Source organism: Anomalospiza imberbis, chromosome 14 (assembly GCF_031753505.1).
Source record: "Anomalospiza imberbis isolate Cuckoo-Finch-1a 21T00152 chromosome 14, ASM3175350v1, whole genome shotgun sequence".
Classification (NCBI taxonomy): Eukaryota; Metazoa; Chordata; class Aves; order Passeriformes; family Viduidae; genus Anomalospiza; species Anomalospiza imberbis.
In genome coordinates this window covers 6,963,584-6,978,965 of record NC_089694.1, presented here as the reverse complement: position 1 = coordinate 6,978,965, position 15,382 = coordinate 6,963,584, and the positions used below count along the sequence as shown (strand labels likewise).

The 15,382-nt window shown below is 49.9% G+C and overlaps 1 long non-coding RNA gene across 1 annotated transcript; it reads left to right on the top strand.

Annotated features, from left to right (window-relative positions):
• The first annotated feature begins 4,864 nt into the window (after positions 1–4,864).
• On the top strand, positions 4,865–15,095 carry LOC137482423 (uncharacterized). Its single transcript, XR_011004053.1, has 3 exons — positions 4,865–5,382; positions 10,370–10,481; positions 14,890–15,095. It is a non-coding gene; the product is annotated as an uncharacterized lncRNA (long non-coding RNA).
• The last annotated feature ends 287 nt before the right edge of the window (positions 15,096–15,382 follow it).

The window sequence follows — 15,382 nt, the reverse complement described above, 5'->3', positions numbered from 1 at the left end:
GGCTGGAGGGATGACATGGCTCTGTTTACCCCAGTGGCATGCAAAAGTAAACACCCCATATGAGCTGATCATTAACTCGCCTCCCCTGCTTTCGTGCCTATGTGAATAGGAACATTCCCCCTCTCTCCTTTGCTCTGTCTGGTTTTGTTTGCTCTATCTCCACAGGGCTGATTTAATAGCCCTCCTTGAACTCAGAGAAGGCTATCATTTGCCTGCAGATCAAAACAATGCTGACTGCCTTACATTTGAAGAACCCCCAATTTCTGCTTTATGATCGAGATAAAAAAATCCTCCTCTCGGTTTCAGAAAACAGGCAGTGAAACTTTGTGTGGTTCAGGACAATCCCACAAAACGCAAGACTTTACTGAGAGGCTGGGAGCAAGCCAATTTGATGCATTAATCTCAAGAAATAAATCACATAAATAAGAGATAAGCACATGTTTCCCCCCAAGCAAATAGAGGCCACTTGGCTGTGAAAGGCACGTCCTTCTCAAATAATGAGTGGGAGACTCTAATTCCAGGCTCACAGTCAGTATTTCTGTAGGGGCTTGCAGGCTGTGAGCAGAGGAGTAGCTGAGCATTATCAGGCATCTATTGAGAGGGTGTATGTCTGACACAGCTCACAGAGCCAGCAGAAAAGTCAGCACAGATTATTTTCCCACCCACACACTTTCACAAGGAGTCAACGGCGCCACTACTGCACAGGTCTCGTAAAGGGTCAAGGATTTATTTTTCTTGAGTGAGCAACAAACTTCTTTTTCCATCAGCAATAATATTTTGTGACAGTGAGGCACCATCCCTATGATCCCAGTAGTCTCTGACCCAACAGACGCTGAAACTGCAAGCACACTGTTGGGTAAGTGCCCAGCATTTGGTGGCTTGCAGAAATCCCTCCTTTGCACTGGGTGAGATGTCCAAGACAGATGCTGGAAAGGTGAAAAACACTTGAATTGCCACTGAAATCCTAATCCACCTCCTTCATGTTTCATTGCATAGGCCTCAGTAATGAGGGCTTTGCAGGAAAGCTGGTTGGGGTGTCAGGAGGGACATCAGATGGATGGGGCTGGTGCAACACCAGGCACTGGAGGGGTTTCAGATATGGGCTAGTGGGTACAGAGGCAGAGGCTGTCTGGGTTGTGGTACCCAGCATCCACCTTGATCTGTCTTTTCCCTTTGGACAGTGAAAAGCCAGGGAGTTCTGTGTGGAGAAGCCACATGGATGAGGTCTGGTGCAGACTGCATTTGCAATCCTGAGTGCTGCAATGTGACTGTGGCAGCTAATTTGGGTTAATCTGGAGTTGGTTTTTGTGGCTCTAGGAGGCACTTCATGAAAACCCAAACCAGCCAAGTCAAACAATGAAGCACCCACATCCTTGGTAGCCTGACTCTGCTAAAATTAAATGCCCTGAGATGCGCTTCTCTCATCAGCTCTTTCCTAATCTTGTCTTTACTTTCTTCCCTCTGCAGCATCCACAAAGCAGGGCCGCACTGCAGCTCCCCAGGGTCACCCATCCCCAGCTCCTCCCAGGCAGTCCCATCTCTGCAGTGTTCCTGAGGTGGCCTGGGCTGTGTTCCTAGGCCCTGATGTTTCGCCTCTCCATCCCCACCGCTCTGTCTCAGCTTTTCTCATTTATTCCGGGCCATACTGGCAGCTGGCTTGGTTCTTGCCAAGCTACCAAACCACATCTCATGGAGATTGATCACAGAAGCTATTGTTGTCCTGTGGAAAGCCATTTATTTGCTAGTTAGTCCCCAGGGTGTCTCTGGAGGGAGAGGGGGAAGGTGGACAATAACGGGAGTGAAGGGTGCCTGCTCGGCTCAGGCTTCCTCAGGGATGTGAAACCCCAGCCAAGCACAGTGTGCTTCCACTCAGACATGGGGCTATTTTTAGTGCAGCATTTCGACTGGGTTCCTGTTCCCTCTGCTCAGAGCCCAAATGTTCTCTCAGGCACTGACTATTGTGAGTGTCCTGAGAAGGGAGGGTGGCACAGCTCTTTCCTGCATGCTGGGCAGCTGTTAGGGCTCAAGATCAGGGCAGGTTGCAGATCCAACAGCCTTACCTGCAAAGGGCTCTTCAGGCCCTCCTCTGCCTCCGGTCGGTCCTCTGCCGACCGACCTCTGCGAGGTCTGTGCTGATAACTCACAGCACAGGACAGACATCTGCTGCCCTTCTTCCTCTGCTCAGCTCTGTTAAACTCCTGAGCTGCAGGTCCTTTGCACTGGACCTGTGGAACCAGCCGGGTGTGCAGAGCAGGATGTGTTCAGGGATGCTGCAGGGCTGCAAATGTCACAGAGGTTTGGCTGCTCTCAGATGCATCTCTCCATGCTGTCAGCTCATGTCACACCTGCCTTGTGGCAGCTGAGGCATTGCAAAGGGTATATAGGAAAAAAACAAGATCTAAAACCAATGCACCACTGATCTGCATCAACTCTTTTCAGGCTCTTCCCCCACCTGCAGGCAGGGAAGTTCTGGGAAATACTTTGACCTCCTGCTCAGAAGAGTACTCCAACTCCAAACCAGCTCTGATTTTGCCTCCTAGCCAGCCCAGTATACCTTGCCCTCCCCAGGAGCTTTCCCCATCAGCTGGAGACATTTCCTTGGGACAATCTCTCCTGCTCGTGGGGTCACAGTGTGCAGGGACAGGAATTATTGCACAGCTGACTCTGGGACATGATTGTATCCTCCAGGAGAAACAGAAGAAGAGAGGAAATAAATACTCTGTTTTAATGATTGGTTATGGAGACAGAGGTCATCACCATAGCAAACATCTTTCCTTTGGGGAAAGATGAGGGTTGCTGAGCTGAGCTGGGCTGTTTCCACATGCTGTGTGCTCACCGAGATGTTTGGGAAGTGCTTTGTGCCAGTGAGCTCTGCTGCATGTGCGTGTGTCTGGTTGGGCACGGGGCAGCTCTTCTTGTGCCTGGACTGGAAACATTTTAAACAGGACACTGAAGAGTAGCAAATAAAAAAAACCACACTCCAATATGAGATTACTGGATGAATAATCACTGGTGTTGAAATACAAGAAGCGCTGTGAGTCTGGGCCCTCAGTGCTTTCACCAGTACCCAGTGGATGTCCAAATGCAAACAATGAGCAACCACAGCAAATGCAGTGGGGGGAAGAGGAGTGACAGTTTGTTCTGTCACTGGGTAAGGGGACAGGGATTTGCCAGGTCTCTCGGGGGTGCTGTGGCCTCTGTGTGTCTGGGCTGCACAAAGGAGTTTTTGTGCCCAGACCCCCTCCTCGGTTCCTGGTTCCCTCTCCCTGTGCCTGCCTCTTCTGCTACTGGTGGGCTGCAAACCTGGGTGTGCTGGCTCCGAGGGGCTCCCAGCCACACACAGCTGCCCCATCTGGGCCCAAGTGCTGTGTCTAGAACTCACCCAGCGCTTTTTCCATGAAGAAATTGGTCTGGGAGCCCAAGGCCATGGCAAGTTGGTTCACATTCCCTGCTATAACCTTTGGAAAAGGTCCATAGCCAGCTGAGTGTCGAGCTGCCAGCTCCAGCCAGAGAAGCAGGTTACAAAGCAGAGACAGATGGCCAGGGTTTAACTTGGGCACTTTTTCATTACTTCTATCACGACACAGCCATCAGGAGTGTCTCTGCTTCCTTTGCTGTAACTGAAGGGCTGGGCTCCCTCTCACCCCCAGCTCGGTGGCACCCTGTGCCCTTGCTGGATCTGGGGGCAGACCTGATTTTCCCTGTCAGGACTGGAACCAGTCTCTGTATACACAGTCATACTGGCAGTAGTGGTGCAGGGGCTGCTGTGTTCAAAGAGGAGGGGAGGGCAGGGGGTCCAATCTGCAGGGTAAGAGCAGTGTCCTACAGGGATAAGGAAGGAGGTAGGTCAGGCAGGGAGGGATGCAGGGGGGTGTTGGAGCTGGTGGGGATGAGGACACATCAGTCCAGGGCCTAGCATCCGTGACCCGATCATGGTAGCAAATCTGCCATTCCCCGGACCCCTGGCATCAGCACTGACTACAAGGACTTGGCTGCCAGATTGCACAAAAACCCCACTCCAGGCTGGTGTCTGGGTTTAGGGTGGGCAGCAAAGGGTCCTGGGCCTTGTGCAGCACCCTCAGTGTCTGGTCCCACACACTGCAGGGGATAACTGCACTGGCCATCCCACTGTCCTGCAAACTGGGGAGCTGCAGCTCCTGGAGCTGCCTACCCCTTGGCCATGCCTGGCTGGATCCCCCCGCATCCTCATCCTGTGCAGGACAAGTCTGCAGTGGGGAGCTGTGCCACTCGTTCTTCAAACCTCACTGGTCCAGGCCAATGTCCCCTCAGACATACCTGGAGTCAGCTGGACCCCGATTCCAAATCCAAATCATTGTTAAATAAAACCAAGAGGGATGTATCAGTAACAACATGAGAGAGATTAATTTCTTGCACGGGTGGAGAGAAAATACGTGCCAGGCATTGTCTGTTTTCTATCAGCAATTTAAATGGCTCTCTGGATGTAAGATGAGTACGTCCCCTTACTGAGGAGCACCACACTGCACTTGCAGGGCTTTTCCCTCTCTCAAGCCCAGCTGCTGAAGAAATACAGGCAGGCAAAATTGTCTGGGGTCAGGAGGCACCAGCACTTAGTTTTTAAATAGTTTGGCTATTTTAAATGCTGACGGTGTTTGTTGGTTTGTTTGGCCACAAACTCTGCCCAGCCTCCCACTCCAACTCCACCTGAAGCAGACCAGCTGGCCACTGGCACAGACGCTGCTGTGGTGGCACCATGGTGTGACACATCTGCCCAGGGACAGAGCATCACAGCAAATCCTTGTCCAGAGCCCCCCCAAGTGCTGGCTGCTCTCGTGTCCCTGTTGTAGGTGGCCCTGAGTAGCACCTGGCCATGGGTGTTCCTGGCTGGCATTGGAGCTGCTGGTTTGTGCTGGTCACTGTGCCTGTGCTGAGTTTCTCCAGCAAACTTCTTGTTCAAACATCAGCTGTACTAAATTTGTACAAAGCATTTCTCATGCTGTCCAGATGCCACTGCTTCTAAAAATAGTCCAGTCTAGTCTGTTTTCCCAGATTCTTGCCTTTTATCAGCAATAGTTTTAATAGTCTTTGCAATATTTAAGGAGTCATTTGTCCCTGTCAGGCCCTTCTGGGAATAGGAATCAATCCCAGTTGTCCCATACTCCCATTCATGCTCTACACACACACAAAAAAAAAAAAAAAAAAAAAAAAAAAAAGACCACGAGCAAACTTTTTGCATTGAAAAGCAGAAGGTTTTGATGCACACTCAACAGGAGCTGGGTGGCAGAGGGTCAAATCCAAGCTTTCCCTGCAGAACTCCCCAGCACACAAAAGCTGCTGTGGGTCCCTCCCTTGGCACTGGTGCAGCACCTGGAGTGGGAGCAGGACATCCCTGAGGATCCCATGGTGAGTTGTGCAGTCTTACCAGGACAAGAAGAGCCGTAGGATGGGTTGGGATAGGGTGGGAGGAAACAGGAGAACATGACATGACATGAGATTGAGTGGGCTGGGGGTGAGCTGGGATGGGGATGAGGTTGGGGTAGGAGGGGACACAAGTGGGTGCCAGGCCAGCATCCAGGGGCAGTTTTGTCCTGCTGCCAGTTTGGTGGGAAAAGCTGAGGCATACACTCCTGCCTCTGTTTCCCCATCTCTCAATGGGTATCAGTGTGCTCTTTGAGAGCCTGGCAGCTCTGTCAGACTGGAAGTCACCACATCAGCTGTTTTGAGTGCCAGACACAGACGCTGTGACACTGTTGTCTTGCTATTAATTTATTTCATGTAAAATTTATGCCATTTCTGAAGCATTTCTGCAAACATAGCTCTTAGGGACCTTGTCATCATTTAAGTATCCAGTGATATGTCCAGTTCTTGAATGTTGTGGCTTTTCCTGTGTTTATTTTTCCTCCTCCTGGACCTTTTGCTCAGCAGACAGGCTGGTTTTTTGTTGGTTTTGGTGTTTTGTTTTTTTTTTTTTTTTTTGGCTCTGCTTGCTTGGAGTGAGCATCCTAGGAGGTACAGCAATGACAGAGCTGGTGCAGGACTGTGTTGAAGTCCCAGGGTAGTCACTGGGGACCAGGCGGAGGGTGAAGGGTGCCTTAAAGAGTAAGTTCAAGGGAAGAGCAGGAGCAGAGCTTTCCTGAAACACAACCAGCATCAGCCTGGCTGGCCCTGAGGTTGCATTCACATTTTAAGGGGCGATGGACCTGAAGAGACAATCTGGGAGAGAAACATCTCTCCTCTGAATGCTGCACTGGGATCGTACCTGAGAGCCTCAAGCAGCAAAGCTCTGCCTGTTCTCCCTCCAGCAAAGCTCTGCCTGTTCTCCCTCCAGCACAGCTCTGCCTGTTCCCTGTGCAGCAAAGCTCTGCCTGTTCCCCCTCCAGCACAGCTCTGCCTGTTCCCCCTGCAGCAAAGCTCTGCCTGTTCTCCCTCCAGGAAAGCTCTGCCTGTTCCCCCTGCAGCAAAGCTCTGCCTGTTCCCCCTCCAGCACAGCTCTGCCTGTTCCCCCTCCAGCAAAGCTCTGCCTGTTCTCCCTCCAGTAAAGCTCTGCCTGTTCCCCCTCCAGCAAAGCTCTGCCTGTTCCCCCTGCAGCAAAGCTCTGCCTGTTCCCCCTCCAGGAAAGCTCTGCCTGTTCCCCCTCCAGCAAAGCTCTGCCTGTTCTCCCTCCAGTAAAGCTCTGCCTGTTCCCCCTCCAGCAAAGCTCTGCCTGTTCCCCCTCCAGCAAAGCTCTGCCTGTTCTCCGTGCAGCAAAGCTCTGCCTGTTCTCCCTCCAGCAAAGTTCTGCCTGTTCTCCCTCCAGCAAAGCTCTGCCTGTTCCCCCTCCAGCAAAGCTCTGCCTGTTCCCCCTCCAGCAAAGCTCTGCCTGTTCCCCCTGCAGCAAAGCTCTGCCTGTTCCCCCTCCAGCACAGCTCTGCCTGTTCCCCCTCCAGCACAGCTCTGCCTGTTCCCCCTGCAGCACAGCTCTGCCTGTTCTCCCTCCAGCACAGCTCTGCCTGTTCCCCCTCCAGCAAAGCTCTGCCTGTTCCCCCTCCAGCACAGCTCTGCCTGTTCTCCCTCCAGCACAGCTCTGCCTGTTCCCCGTGCAGAAGAGCCTCGGGGGGCAGCGGACCCCTCCACGCCCGCAGGTGCGGGCTCAGGCACGGAGAGCGGCGGGCGGCGCCGGCTGTGCGCGGGCAGGGCTGCTCCTGCGGGCTGTGCCCGGGAAGGCTCAGCCAGGACACACGGTCCTGTTTGCCGGGTCCCCTCTGCGGGAGCTGCTCCTGTACGCTGCCCTTTATTCCGCTTCTTCCCGGCGCGGAACAAACAGCGGTGGGAACAATGCTTTCCAGGAACCCCGCACTTCCTCCGGGAGCGCCGGGGTCAGGGCTGCGAGCGCCGCAGAAACGCTCTGCGCCGCCTGTGCAGCGGGAGCAGCCTGCCCAGCCAGACTGCCAGCGGTTTGGGTAACAAAAAAAAATAGAAAAAAATAATAAAATTGCCACTTATCCTCCATCCCCCTAAAGAGCGTTTGAATTCCCGGTGCGAGGACAGGAACACACTGGTGTTTCAGGGAAGGCTCAGAAATTGCTGATGAAGCATTTAGACTTCGGGACTTACAGACTGGAGGGGAACTCGCGTGGTGAGAGGCTCGTTCCCGCAGCTCCTCTAAAAAAACCAAAAACCATGCATTTTGTGCATTTGTGGAATGGGCTGCATATAAATTATCCATAAATAAGCTTAACGTTAGTGAGCAGGTGGAACAGGGCAGGGTTCAGGAAATTATACAAAGAGAGTAGACAAAGGGCCAGGCTGCGATTGCTCTTTGTGTTGGGGAGCTGGGCTCACTTTGTGCAGTCACAACGAGTTAGTGCGAGGCACAAAGGCACCAATTTTGGGTTTGATTAAAATCTCTGACAGCATTCATATGTTAAATGATTATGTGCTACTATCTGCTGCTACATCATGCATACCACAGGAGAATCACAAATGAATCCGTTGAGGCCAGACTGCGGTGTCACAGGAGATGTAATTAATAAGCCAAACAAGAGCAGGGTAAAAAAGCAACTCTGTTGTGGCTCTAACTCAATGACCAGGAAAAAATGACTAACATGGAGCAACACAGATGTATGTTCTGGCATTTGAAATTCCGATCCAGATGCAAATATTGTAGTCAGGATCCTGTCTCCCACCTTCAAAACTTCAGACAAACAAGAACCGCTTGGCAGCCCCCGTGCCAGCCGGTGCCTGTGGAGGCAGGCCAGGGCTGTTCAAAGGCATTCCCAGCATCAGGATTATTCTGCCTTTATGCTTGCTGTCCATTCAGTCTTTTGTGAGGTGCCACGGGGAATCGAGTGACATTTGAAACAGGAACAAGGATTAGACATATCCCCCCCTCCCATGTGGGTCACCCAGTGCCTGGCACAGGAGCCACCGAAGGTGCTGCCAGGCAGAGCCTCTGCACACCTGAATCACCTCCAAAGAGGAGGGGAGAGCACCCACATGTGCTGCCTTCAACCCCTGCCTCCACCCACAAGTGAAAAGATGTCTCTGAAAGCCCCGATGATGGGCAGCAGGAGGTGAATGGGCAGGTGATGGGCTGCAGAGCCCCAGGTGTCCCTGTCCCTACCATGGGCCATCCTGACTAGCATTCACCCAGATGTGGGAGCCATCTCGTTTACATCTCGATAGCCAGAGCACAGGCTGGGTTCACAAAGCACCCCCCAGCTGCCCTGGAGAAATAAAATTGCATGAAACAGCCATCTCCACACCGGCTGGGGATGCCCAAATCTCTAGTGGGCAGCCAAAATTGGGTTATGGGGGCTGTGGAGAAATTGCCCCAGCTCCCAGGGCCCTGGAGCATAGCTGGGTGGCTGCCCAGGGACACTGGAAATTCATGCACCAGTCTTGTTATGCTGGTTGGCAGTTACCAGGTTTAGATTGTTTGTGGAGGGATTCACCCAGGCTTAGAAACATCTGTGTCCTGATCCCCAGCAAGGTGCACAGGGTCCTGCAGTGTCATCCTGTCACCACTCCTGCCCCCAGAATAGAATCACAGAGTGGTTTAGGATGGAAAAGTCCTCTAAGATCATCCAGTCCAACCATTAACCCAGCACTACTGTGTTCACTGCTAAACCACGTCCCCAAGTGCCACATCCACATGCCTTTTGAATGTTCAGGACAGCACTCCCCCAAAATCTTTTCATTCCCATTCCACTATTGCCAACTTTCTTCTCACAAAGCATTTTCACCTCCCCACAAAAAGGCAAAATGGAAATCAAGAGTGCATAAAGATTTCTATCTGGAGTCAGAGGGCTCAGGGAACACGTCTACCTGCCTGGTGGCAGGGAGGGCAGGCTCCGTGGGGAGGGCAGGCTCTGTGGGACCCCCAGCTCTGCAGGGAGCCCTGTCCTACTGCAGACCTTGGCACAGGGCTGACCAATGCTCGCCATGCACCAGATTGCAGTGAAAGGTTTTATTGCTCAGTCAGCTCACCCGTATCAGTCAGCTATTTGGCTGAAGGGGAGGCGTCCATTCAAAGCCAGTTTACAGCAGAGGCTTTACTTTTATTTTAAAAGCATCTGGAAATGAAAAATCCCCTTTGGCACTCATCCACTTTGGAGAGAGAGCCAGGCCTGTTGTCTGGCCAAGCAGCCCTGCTCTAGTTGAGCTGGGTGGATCCAGTGCTGGGACATTTCTCTAACTCGAGCAGGAGTGGGATGTTGGCTTTCTTCCAGCAGCTCCACAAGCTCCCCACGCCGAGTGTTGGTTTGGTCCTCACACCGTGTGTGTCCCACAGTGGGATGTCACTCAGAGGCATTCAGGGTGTGCTGTGCTCTTCCCCAGCCCAGGGACATCTTTGAGGTGGTGCCTTGGCCAGGACAAAGAGTGATGGGACGGGTTGGTGCGTGTAGGGTTCGCCTCAGGTGAAGGGCAACCATGCAAAGCATGGGTTGTTTATTTCCATTGTGGGATGGCTGCAGGTCTGACAGGTGACTCTGCCCAGAACTGGCTGAACCTGGTGGCACAGGCATGCTGAGTTTATAGCAGAGCCCTGGTAAGTTCTCCATGAGCAGTGTACGCTCCCCAAATTCACAACATTTTATTGAATTTTTCCATGGCAGGGTGGCAAACCCAAGGTGGGGCCATCCCTTGGGTCAAGGGGTGTTTTGGAGAATGGAAAATAAAAAGGTAAGTAAATCCAATGCCTGCATGCGGTTATAGTTGCACAGACCTGGTTTGCATCCTGCAGGCAAACAGTAGGCACTGGAAATCTCCAGCCTGCTCTGGCAGCTGGCACCTCTGGCTGCCCAGCCTCTGTGTCCCTTCACCGTGGCTCCTCAGCAGGAAAACAGGTTAGTCTGGAACAAGGCAGAGAGCAGAGTGGTGACAAGGATTTATCCATTCTGTGTCTCAGAAAATTGAGAAGCCACTGTCCAGCAGCTTGGAATTGCCATTGTGGAGGCTGAACCTGCTGAGTGCATCAGCTGCAAGCCAGAACACAATCTTTTATCCAAAAAGTGGGAGAGGTGAATAACTAACTGTGTGTTCAGCAAAGAGTTGAGGATCTCCAGACTCAGCTTTCACCTCCATCCCAGGAGGGCCTGGGCTGCCCTCCTGCCCTTGAGGTGGGAGCTCCACAACCTGGGGCAGCTGCAGCCAGAGGTGTGTTCTCTGCCTGATCCACGCCTGGAGAGAATGAGGATTACTGCTTGTGAATGTCTGTTCAGGCAGGAGAGGAAGGGAATAGCCATCAGGCTGAGAGAGGGGATCAAACAGGCAAAGAACCATAACCTCTCAACCTGTCCTTCCCAACCTGCCCTGTCCCTCTGGCTCCTTCTTCCAGGCACAGCTCCCATCCCTGCTCCAGCAGGTCAGCACTGCAGTGGATGGGCTTCCCCTTGTCCCTCCCCAAGTCCTGCTGCACAGGAAGTGAGAAAGACCAATTCCACCAATGGCACAGGCCAGTGAGGGCCAGGCACGAGGAGACACGAGCAGAGACTCTTCTCTAATCTTAGCTAAGCCCTTGCAAAGCCCTACTGAACAGACACAAACTAGACTTCTTCAGAGTCTCATAAAAATGAAAAAACTGTGGCCAGACCCTTATGGCCATGGCAACACGCCTCTTTAGCGCAAAGCCTATCTTCCCACATTGGATTTCAAGTCCCCCTTTCAAAGTATGGAAGCATTAGATATTTCCAAAGAAAGGATTTCCTGAATTATTCTAACACTGAAATAAATAGTGTATTCTTCCCTGGCTCTCGCATGCTGTTGAAGTACTTGGCTGAATTTTTTTTCTTAAAAAATCCCAAAAGCCAGAGTCATGACATAAGAACAGGATCTTGTACTTAGAAGGGACATGAACCTCCAGAGCAGGCTGTGCTACCAACTCTGCCTCTAATAATAGCTGCCAACTTTGTGAGCATTGTACATTGTTTAAAGAATCTAATCAAGTTATATATTCCTTTTGAAGTCAGACAACTTTGATTTAACAATGGCTTCAGAGCTTTGAAAAACCCAATCTTTTCTAGTTTGTCTTTCACAATAGTTCCTTACCTGTCTCCCATTGCTGAATAAATCATTATAAACATAAACCAGATGCCTAATGCTAACAATAACTTTAGAGAGCCCTGCTTCCCCCAAGATGTATGGGCAATGACTAACACACTTTTAGCCTCCAGACTTAATTTAAAGCATTCTGGAATTGTGCACTGGTGAGATGAAGGCTGCCCAAGACAATAATTTTACATTAAATATAATCTCTCTCTTTAGCAGCAAGAAAGTCAAGGTTGTTCTCCTTCAGCCCTGGTGTCTCAGCTGGCCATGGGCACTCTGTGAATGTGGAGGCACCAGAAAAGGAAGACCAACTTAAAGAAAATGAAGTGTCTGTGTTTGAATGCATGGGAGCAGCAGGTTATGTGACTTGCAGTGAGCATGCAGCAGCCAGGCACTGCTCCTCACAGTGAAGTCAGTGTTGTTGTCAGCAGAGGTGTGACAAGGGACAGTGCTGAGTCTCCAGGTGTGACAAGGGACAGTGCTGAGTCTCCAGGTGTGACAAGGGACGGCGCTGAGTCTCCAGACACGTCGTCTCCCTCTGGCAGAGCAGCAAACACTCGAGCTGCCCTCAGCCTCTGTCAGCAGCTGAGCTACAGCACTTTGAAACCTGGAACTCACCTTGCCTGAAGACAGATCACGGGTGTGTGGAGCAGTGCAGGGGCTGTGCTGGTGGAAGATGAGTGTTCCTGACCCAGAGACCTCAGCCTGCAGAGTGCCTGTAGCTAACAGCTGCTCCAGAGCTGCTCCACAGGGAATATATTGCTTAGCAGAGGAACACATTTAAATGCATTACTAGTACAGCTAAATTAGTGTCTGGAGACTGAGCACTGGCAAAGAAACAAAGTTTTGAAAGCTTCCTTCAGTATTCTTTCACTTTCCTATGTCTGCGCACACTAAGCCTGCAACTGGATTAATCTGGCCATTTTATTTTCATAATTTTGTCACCCCTGTTCTACAAGGTTTACTGTATTCTTTGGTTTGGTTATTTGAAGCCATAATCAAAAAGTGGAGAGAAGAAGAAATGATGGGAGGAAGTCTTTGGATCTGCCAAAGTTAAGGAAATTAATATTAGATATACTCTTCCACGCAGAGGTGCTTTGCCCTAGTGACGCTGGTGGCACAGCGTGGCACAGTGGGAAGCTCAGTACAGAATTTCCTGACACAGACTGAACTAAAAGGAGCCATTGCTAAAAATATACCAAAAAGGGGGCTCATGGGGAGCTTGATGGGGATTATTTCTCCTCCCTGAACTTCACAGCAATACCCCTGGTTTTTTGAGGGACCTTTTGTGGCAGTCTCCCAAGCAACCCGGTCACACTGTAGTTCAAGGATGTGTTTGAAACCCTTGTAAAGATACCCCATGAAAAATAAATGCACCTCAAAACAACCAGAGGGAGATTTTCCAGAAGTTCACCCCTTGCATGAAATTTGTATTACCTCTGCATCACAGCTTAGACTTTCCTAATTCCCAGCTGCTTGGTAAAGCTTCAGCCCTGGACTATTTTTTTTTTTTTATTCTAATTTTCAAGTGAAAACTCACCAAATTATTTGTTATGGGAGGCAAGGTAAAGCACAGAGTGGCTTGAGGGGAGGAAATACTCCAGACCTAGCATCTCCAGGAAACTTTTGCCACCTGTTTCACTTTTGTGCTCAACAACAGGAGAGCTCCTTGCCAAACCAGACCCCACCAGCTCTCCAGCCACACTTGCAGCACCACCAAATTCATCTCCAGAGGAGGCACTAGGGCATTAGAATATAAAATATTGTAATGTATGTACTTTAAGCCATATTTTTGATTATGGGGGATAGCAAGCAAACCCTGAAAATCATCTTTTACAGAAAACATTAATTCTAGATGATGTTTTTCCCTTATAAAGAATGATTTACCTGTCTCTGTGGGGTTGTACTTTTTGTATAATAGAGTACATGTCTGTTCTGGTTCCTTACATATGAGGTACAGATCCCAGGCAAGCAGCTGTCCTGGGGTATTGTGGGGTTTCCATGACAAATGGGAATGCTTTACAGGCAGCTTTCATTTTTTCATCTGCAAGCCTCAATACATTGGCAGTTGTCAGAGTCCTGTGAACTTTCATGTCTATTATGCCTTCACCACTACAAATGCTTTCAAATTAACAACCAGCCACATTTCCTCTCCATGACCAAGCAGGAAAATAAAGAGAAAAGACAGGAATTACTACATTACAGAATACCTTTGCCTCAGTCCCACTTAGCAATCACTTTGTAAAGTGATCTGAAAGGTTATTTACGTTGGGATACATCTAAGGGGATGAATAGGAGCAAATGCTCCAAAAAGGGATCACAGCTGTTTCCTTTCCTATCCCTGCCTGTCTCTGCTCCCAAGCAACCGCCTTCATACCAGTGTCAGGCAGAATCCTCACAAAATAGTAAGAAACAGGCATTTTAAGTAATCTCATAAATACATTTTTATTTCAATGTTTAACCTATTGCTTTTTCCAATTCCCGTTTGCCTTTGAAAAGGGGTATCTTAAATCTGTGCATGGACAAGGGCAGCTGATGCCTTGTGAAGGCTGACCTAGAACAGAGGCTAGATGGGGTTAAAGTTTATTCAAAGGCCTCAATGGATGCACCTTGGGCAGCACAAGAGCCCAGCCAGAGCTACACCCAAGATGAACCAAAATGGTCACAAAATGCCCCACAGGTCATGGGGTCTCACTTTTATAAGTTCTGCTCCATTTGCATATTGGAGTTAATTGTCCAGTTACAGTTTTAGCCCATGCAGTCCCATCCTTCTTGTTTTTCTCTCTTCAGCCCATGTTATTTGTGCTCTTGGGCCTGAAATTTGGGTCAGTTGTCCTTGGTCCCAAGCTAGAGAAGGAATTGTTTTGTCTTCCTACTCTGTGCAGAGCTCACCATCCCCTAAGATGAAGCTCAGAACTACACACTAAAGCAGCACAGAATCTGAAAAATACAAAAGCTAAAACCTGAGGCATCACAGGCACATGGAGAACAATCCCTTCTGTAGGAGCAGATCCACTGCTGCATTGGCAGTTACAGCAGGAATAGAAAAACAGGAGGAATAGAATAAAAAGTAAGACATCATTGCAAGAGGAAAGTTTTTTAGCAGTGTATTCCAGAGCTGTCCCACCATTGCTGACACAGGCTTCCAGACATGCACATGTGGTGGGATGCACAGCAAAAGGCTGGAATGCTGGAATCACAGCCCAGCACCTTTTCTGAGTATGACAGTGGGGTCCCAGGTGTCCATTTGGTACATCTGGCACAACAATCTTACGTCTGAAAATAATGAGAGAGATATTAAAAAATTAAGGAAATTCACTATTTCACAGTCTTTTCTCACAACTTTGAATTCTTCCTGTTAATTTCTCCATCTTTTGACAGTGCCTTTTCAAACCATGATCAACAGCCCCATCTGCTTGGCAATGAGAAGTGGAGTCTCAGTCTTTGATGAGGACTTGCAGGGCTCCAAGACCTTCGATGGTCACTGGTGGGAGATCACATTCAGGCAACCCCAGGGATCCTCCTGGTCTGGCAGCCTATGGATAAGATCTGTGTGAGTGACTTAATAGCCTCAAAAAATTGCCATGGTGAGTAATCCCCTGAGATTTGGTGTTGCCCTCATAAACACAGGCTGTCCTTTTTTATATTTAAACATCAAAGGATGCCATTTGCTTTTAAAGTGATGTTTGCTGTTAATATTCTGGCCCTACAGGCCAGTTGGATCGTGGGGAGGACAGAGTCATCTCAAAATAAAGGTCTGCTCTGCTGACTGATAGGCTTGAAAAATTGTGCAACAAATGCTGATGCACAGCTGATTTATATGAGACACAACTGGTGGCAGATAATATTCTGTCCTGGAAATGTGCACAAAAGT